Below are 8,506 nucleotides of genomic sequence, written 5' to 3' on the forward strand. Positions count from 1 at the left end.
ATAGTTCACGAACGTTAGCTCTACCGCTGGCCTCTACACCATATACGGTAATCTCAGCTAATCTTCCAGTTCCCTTTTTCAGGGAAAAAAAATTAAACCTTGTTTCCTTTATGGTACAAGGCCATACACTATTTAGGAAGCAGAACAAAACTGACTAATGTAATATAAAAATTAGGTCACCATGCACAAAAGTCACAGATCTATAATTTATCCTTACGTCCAATTCAGGATACATACATTTAGGGCTGCCTGTTCCTTACAGGAAAGGGGGCAGCAATGTGACTAACTGTAGGTGAAACCTTGTTTCCTGTATATCTCTTTTATTTTACTTCAATACTTTATAGCCAAAATAGACATGCACTGGTGAAGTGTTGTCTGTCTCTCTCACAGGATGAAAAAATATCATATCTGTGAAATTTAGCGCAAATTCACCCAACTGTTGTACAGCGATATACATCGTCATGTAGAACCCTTCACAACACAGGTGAACTTGTAATAGTATCTAAAGCAACAACATAAAACAAAAGCATGCATAAAAATAAAAACGCACAGAACGGACATGTCAAGCCATCAGATATACTTGCTGTATATCAAGCACAAAAAAACATAGACAAACAATAGCATGTGTGAATGAGCGGTGACACACACACTTCAAGTCCTGTACTTTATGCACTGTGAACCTGCAGCCTAAAACCCACTGATCAGGCCTTCTTAATTTGTCAGGTTTAAAATCAAAATTACACTTTTTTTACACACTTTCCCTTACTTTCCTCACACTTACTTTTACTTTCCTTACCCTCCTTTTGACAGCTGATCATTAGTCAGTCGTGATCGGCTGGCAAGACAATCTACTGTGTCACTTGAAAACCACCTGAACATTCCTTTCCAAAGGAGTTACGCAAAAACACATCTCTTTTCAACCAACCAAACTTACGTGTCTTGTCAGCCTTAAAATCACCCAGAACAATCCATGAATGATCTGCGGGCAGAAGCCAAAAAAAAAAAAAAAACACAACACACAAAAGAGAAACATTTCTCATAACAAACAAATATCCTTTATAACTTGTAATCAGAAGACAAAGCATAATACACATTAACAGACACAAAAATACATTTCCATTACTTAACTGTTACCATCTTGTCGGTCAGCTTGCAACATTAAGCTAAAACTTAAATTCTTTCACTGACACTACATGTTAACTTTGTGCCACAATTTTCACTTTGAAAAATAATTCTTAATTGGCAAATCGTTCTCATGGCATGTAGCCTGTAGCCTTCAAAATTTGAATAAAGAGCTTCCTCTTATTTTCTGTCTAAAACTTAATGCAATGCCTCATTTTCTGTCAAATAAAAGCAACTAGTGGACATCATTTTTTAAGAGCAGAAAGACAAATGTATCATTTCTGCAGAGCATTTAGCATGATGTTGGGACTTTCAAAGAAACCCTTTTTTATATTTTCCTTTGTAATTAAGTTCTTTAATTTTATTGATGTTCTTATGGAGAAACCAGAAACCCTCCCTTTTTAGAGGCCTGTTTAGCAAGGTCATTCTGCATTTCACAGAGACAAGGCCCTAATTTAAAAGATCACAAATGTCAACATGACAGCCTCCTTCCATTGTTTACAGGGAAACTAAAGATAACACCTCAGCGCGACTTGAGCAAGCCTCTGCAGCTCTACTAGCCCCCACCCTCTGCTCATTCTGAGGCTGACAAAGGCAAAAGGCCTTCCTAATTCCTCATAACCTGCAATAATTCACTCTATTTTGAAAAATAATGTCTCCTTTTTAGGCGCTAAAAAATTATCTCTGTTTCCAGATTATTAAACAACATTTACTGTGAATAATTCACAGAACCTAATAACACACATACCAGTTTTTAGAACAAATGCTTGTTGCAATGGTACTTATTTCATCAACCTTAAATGGATCTCACTGGGTCATTTAAAAGCAAACCCCAAATGGGGACAGCCTGCAAATTTGTATTATACCTAAATGTATGCATTTACTGAAGCCTAAAGCACTTTAAGCCCTTCTATGCTAATGACAAGGTCAGCTCGTCATGCAGTTTACTGGACCTGTGCTTATGACGAGCTGACCTTGTCATGAACAATAAGCTTTTAGGACTTTCAGCACCCAGCGGGAATTGCCTTAGCAGGCAAGGTGTTAAAGCTATTATAAATGGCAAAAATACCCAAATTTGACTTTGATATTTGGGGCACTTAAAAATAAATATCCATTGAATATGTTACATATTAATCATCCTCAGAATTATTCTTTACACATTACTGATATTAGACATTAGACATATCTCATGTAAATCCTTAGAAAAATGAGTTTTCGACGCCTGCGCTAAGTGAGATGTCATATGCTAATGTCCTCATTATGCAGTGCAACACAACTCAAATTAAATTATAATGCTAGGAGGTCACAGTATGAGCATTAAGCTTCATGAATAGTAAAAAACAAATTTTGTAGCACTTATTTTTAATAATTATTTTTCATAATTTAATAATTATTTTTAATAAACCCAATCATTTTTGATAATACCACATATAAAAGCAAGCTGCATCCCTTGCCTATCATTTTTAGACGCATGCATTTATAAGCCTAAGCACAGAAGCTTAACTTAAAACATGACAAAATTTGGCGCCACATTTTTCTTTCTAAAAAAGGACAATTTTTATTTAGCAACAGAGCCAAGAATATGCGTACAAAAAATGCTTAAAGAGAGGAAACCCTTAATTGAAATGTCTTCCTGTAATACAAAATAATGAAGAAATGCTATAAGTTGGTTTTTCTACAAAAAACACACCATTCGTTTTTGGGGACCTTTTTATTCCTAGTGAATGTGAGTTTTAATTTTATTTTTTTAAGCATTTAGACATTTTGCTTAATAGACTGAAAGCATAAAAAACCGCAAACACACATTTGAGCTCATTTCAGACATAAACAGAAAGGGGTGAAACACTCAGGACACACAATACGTCGCGCTTTAGCTATGCATTTCATAAATAGCGCCATCGCTATGTACTTACCGAAGTTGCACTAATGGGAAAACCACATAGACATTTAAACACACATTTAACCCACAAATCAATACTCAGAACAAAAACAAAGGACAGCCCACAGACTGTACTTAAACCAAACTATTTACAAATACTAGTTGTAAGTCATATTTACAAGAAACGCTTCTCAATAGTGTTCCAAAAGAGTGCAAAAACAGACTGCTGCATATCCAAGAAGCCAAAACACACTCAATTCACTAGCTTTGGCTGGCAGAACACCAAAAATCGCTCTGCATATCTTCATTTATAAAATTGCGCAGAACAAAGGATCCTTGTTTTGTATTATGTCATATTTTAATTCCCTTGGGATACAAAATCACCAAGGAAGAAATATGTTTGTATACTTAAACCTATTTAAGTATTCCTTCTAGGAGAGCCGGCTAATTAATTTCACATCACACTATGGTACCGCCAAGAAAAAGCAACACATTTTTCCATGTGAGCTTAGGAAACAGGCATGCCAAAAATATTTGCAGAATTATGCAAATATTATAATCAAAGTAGTGCTTAATGTACTTTTCGTACGTGCACCGTTCAACAAAACCAAATAGAGAAAAATCTCATCATTACCTGCCTTTACAAATTGCAATTTGCAAATCCAAAATCCAAAACATATCTAAAGTTGGCCAACACAAATTCCAAAATTCCAAAGTTACAGTCCTAAATTTGCTAAGACCAGGCATCTTATAGCTCACTAATCTAGCTTCAAACTTCAAGGGGTTATCAAAAACGATATACTCGCAAATATACGAGCCCCTCGGCTTTGGTAATTGCAATAACCAAATCAAAACCAAGAAACCAAACAAAGTCGTGGGAGCGAACCACTTGTACTTCTTATTCTTACTAATCAAAAGGTTATCCAAATTCTAACTGTCAAGTTCTACATGACCTAACGGTCTTTTTTAGAATACTCACGCCAAAAAGGTTCTCAGTCAGGAGTGACATCATGTGGAGGATCAAAATCAGGAAGATCAGAAATATACTGGGCTGCAGAAACAAAGAATCTCCAGAATCCCTGTGCACAGAGTACCTCCTTAGTAGAATCCTGTTCTGTCCTCCTCAGTAGATTTCAGTCCTCTGACAAGATAACTCCCACAGATAGTCACTTCTCTGATGAAGCCGCATGTTGGGCGCCATTTGAAGAAATGTAGTCTTCATTCTCAGGGAATACTTACTAACAGAAAAAAGAACTTGGCACAGAAGCTGAAAATATGAAAAGACATCTTTATTAAATTTAATAAGTGAGGCCATGTCACACAGAAGCCGTAGCAACCGAATGAGGTAGTCTAAGGAGTACAGAGAACAGAGGCCTTATATATGCTCAGGGTTACAAAACTCAGCATAAAAGTAAGGGGCAGTCCTTGCTTTTGCAAGCATGCAAAATGCCTAACATGGACATGCAAGGTCTGCCAAACATTAGCCAATAGGATAAATACCCACTATTTACAATTGTCCAATCATAGGTATTATTACGCAAGGTATCGCATGACAACAAACCCACTTTTTAGTTGTCCGGCCCACCATTAATTATACAGAAAAGCCCAACATTCCTTCTTACATAAGCCGGACAAACTCATAATAAAAGGTCCACAACCCATATCATAAACAGACCTTAAAGAAGGAACAGAAAACAGATAAGAAGCAGAATAAGGGGTGTGTGTGTGCATACCAAACTCTACAATGTCCTGTGCTTTGATCCTCAATCTTGATCAGCTACTGGGCAAGGAACTGGCCTAACAAGGTCAGCTTCAAGCAACGGGGTCAGTTCACTCAGGTCATTCAGAAGTCAGCTAAAGTGTACGTGTACTAAAGACTCGTTCGGCCGCAGTCATCGGCCTATGTGAGGGCAACCACAAAATGGCTGCCATACACAAAATGGAACCCAGGGTTCAGAACGCAATCCCCAACTACATAGTGAATCCATCGATCTAACATGACGAAACCACTCGTACTTGTCGCACTCACTAGTTACGGTTCGCTACTATCAAATTCGTAACAAAACCATGATATTTATAAAGTGGGTTCAGAATTCACGGAACCTCAATGCGATGTAATAACATGCGTTGTAACATGCTTTATTCCTCTCCCTGGGTCATCCATAACACTCGCTGGGAGACGTAGGCCGACTTTTGTTCAACTAATAATAATAATAAATCTGTATTTGTAAAGCGCGAATTACTCACCCTTACGGGTTTCAAGGCGCTGGGGGCCGTCGTGGAAATTAAGTGAGCTATTGCCCAGAGTCACATGGTGCTGAGCTGGGCTGCCGCCAGAGCTGGCGAACGAACCGTGAACCCTGTGCTCCGAAATCACCTGCCCTGGCTGCTGCACCACACCTCTCCACTTTAGGGACAGCCCCCACAAACACCTTCTGAAAATGTTAGAGATGCCCCTGCCTCTCTTGGGTCACCACAATAAATATCATGGAAATTAAAGAGACCCCACGGAGCTTATAGGTCTTCTGAGGCATGAATAGCAGATGAGTGGCTTTCTGCCACATTTCCCAAAGTTGTTTTATCTATGTGGTCTTGCTCCACACTTTTGTTTTCCTTTGGTTTTTATACCAAGTGTTCGTGCCTTCTCAGTCACCCTGGTGCATTACCTCATTGGGGAATGTAGGGGAACCCCAAAGCTGCTGCGGCCCCTACCAACCACATGTGCAGCACCCGGCTTCATCCATGCGCCCTGCTCGCTGGTGTCAGCGCAGGTGCGGATGTTTGGTGTAGGATGGACCTGTCCCCCACAGACATAGATATAGGTAGGGGCAGGTGGAGCATCCTGATGCCTCTGTGGCCCTTTCTGTCCTGGGGATGGGGGCTCCTGGAACAAATAATATTGGGTTGGGCCCTGGGTCTGCAGAGCGTATTGGGGAGGGGGTCCAATGCATACCCCTTCCCCATTAGAGTTAAATCACAAACAAAAAATGTGATGACCCCTGGGCCCTGGACTACTGCAGGGGCATTTTTAGAAATGCTGACGGAGCACTATTCACTCAGTTTCCAGCCCAGCCCACCAAAGGCATCCAGACTTCTTATGAGATTTATTGTGGCCCACCTACAGCCAATTGGGATGATTTTGGCCTCCGTTTGTCCACACAGCATTTTCTTTAGGCCTCCTTGCTCTAAGTGTTACCTTTTTATGGGGGACCTTCATTTTTCTGCAGACTTGTCCCACCTGTCCTCTTTCAGGGCTCCTGATGCTCTCTACTGCTTGGGGGGGGTCTCCTCCTCAGCACCTCCACAGCCGATAAGTAGAACAACCTCCCTGCCACACTCTCCAGGCCCCTCAGCCTTCTGGCTTCTTACAGGACATCTGTGTGTCAGTGGAGTCCAGGACCAATCCACTGAATCCTTGTGGGAACAGCCTAGGGTCCCCTAGCAGGTCCATTCCTCAACTGTTTCTAAGGGGACATAAGTGGGCCAGCACCACTGGCCCTGGAGAGACCCATCCCAAACCTGGGTGCCAGTTGCAGTTAAAGTCCTTCAGTTCAACTTCCCAGTGGGCTTCTTCTTCCAGTTGGGCAGTGTTTTGCCGTTATCACTCCTAGGTCCAGTGTCTTCTCAAGTGTCTCTCCTTTGTGCAGGTTTTTTTGCAAAGTAGGGATGGAAAGTTTTGGGAGGCAGGCATCACTGCCCAGTCCTGGGTGCCACATCATCACTCCACCTGTGCTGCAATCCACCTGCACAGCATTCTGGGACATTTAAAGAATACAATTTCAAGTGGTCTATGAAAAGATCTTCCCTGGGAGCCTCGACTCCGCCCCAACGCACACAGCTGCCTGATCATATCCCACCCAAAATTCAAAGGGAAACCACTCCTGTGATTGGCTCCAGTGGTCTGGCCTTCCTTCTTTGTTTCGGTGGGCTTTGGTTTGCCCATGCCAGATGAAGCGGGAAGAGTTAATTAGTAGATGGAGGTTTCTTTGCCATCCCTTCCTTTCCCAGAAACTGGGTCAAGCACTGTTATTAGCTCTTTTGTGTGGAGGGGCCTCTAATCCTCCTGCTAGCCAACTTGGTCCAGTTTAGAGGAAGTTTACTGAGTCTCTCAGCGGCTGGCCTTCCGGTATGTTCTCTCTCACAATGCTCCCTCCCTGGGGGAAGTAATGTCAGTCTTGGTGGCATTTTAGTTCTACCAGAGGAATTCTGGGAAGATAATTTCCCCAATCTAAGGTGACCGCACCATTTTTTTACATAGGCTTTCCCAAGGCTTTATGGAGTTGCCACATGATCTTTTCACTTCCTCTTTCTAGCCTATTTAAGGGGGGAACCTTACTGCCCTTTGTGTCGCAATGCTAGGGGTGACTTATGTGTATTAAAAAGGAAGGTGTGGGCCTGGCAAAAGGTTTATTTTGCCTGGTTGAAATGGCAGTTTAAAACTTCCCACACATGCTCTGAAATAGTAGGCCTGAGCCTTGCTTAAAGGGCTACTTAAGCAGGTGGCACAATTAGTGCTGCAGACCCACTAGTAGAACTTAATTTACCAGCCCAGGGAGCTTACAGTACCACTTTACTAGGGACGTATAAGTAAATTAAATTTGCCAATTGGGAATGAGCAAATATTACCATGTTTGTAGGAGAGAGCACATGCACTTCAGCACTGGTTAGCAGTGGTAAAGTGCTCAGAGTCCTAAAGCCAACACAAATGAATTCAGCAACAGGGGTAAGAGGCCAGAAAAACTATTGAGGGTGACCCTGCAGAAACGGTCATGTCCAAAACCCCTCCTGCCTTACTTTAAATAAGGGCACTCAAGATTAATGTGTTTCTGTTAATAATAGATAAACCTTTACTTTGGTGTCTGTGGATTCTAAAGGAAATGGGGTCGTTGGGGGAAGGAGTCTATTGTGTTTTTAATTTTAGTGGTGTGTGTAAGATTCAACCTCTTTACCACTCACCACCATGTTGATTTACTTAAAAAGAAAATTATATCCTGAGCTAATCACAACAATTATATAAAGAGTTCATCAAGTCAATCACAAGAAAGATAATCTTCGTTTCTTCAGTTTATTCAACAAAAAATTATTTTATTTTCTTCTCACGAAATCTAGCCGCCAACACATGTTTCGTCTTTTGGTGGTATAAACCACAGACTTCTTCAGGGCTATAGCTAGGTTCTCGTAATATTCTGAATCGAATGGTGTCAATGTAAAAGGATAGTTGAATCAGAATTGAAAAATGTAAAAGGAGACTCTTAAGTAAGTAGGTATAGGTCTAGTAAGTGAAACATCCAAATCGTAGAAGAGCTCCAGACTGAATAGGTATCTCGGAATCTATTTCATCCGACGTGCAAAACAGACCTTGATTTACTTACCCCGGCCTTGCGGGTAGTGGTGATTCACACACTTAAGAGTACTGGCTGCACATTTGCGCAGCCGGCATGCTAGCAGTGTGCCAAATGAGTTCCAATGGGAAACCTGTATGCGTCCGGACTGCACCCAGTGCCA

The sequence above is a fragment of the Lissotriton helveticus genome, chromosome 1_2, assembly GCF_964261635.1.
Source record: "Lissotriton helveticus chromosome 1_2, aLisHel1.1, whole genome shotgun sequence".
Lineage (NCBI taxonomy): Eukaryota > Metazoa > Chordata > Amphibia > Caudata > Salamandridae > Lissotriton > Lissotriton helveticus.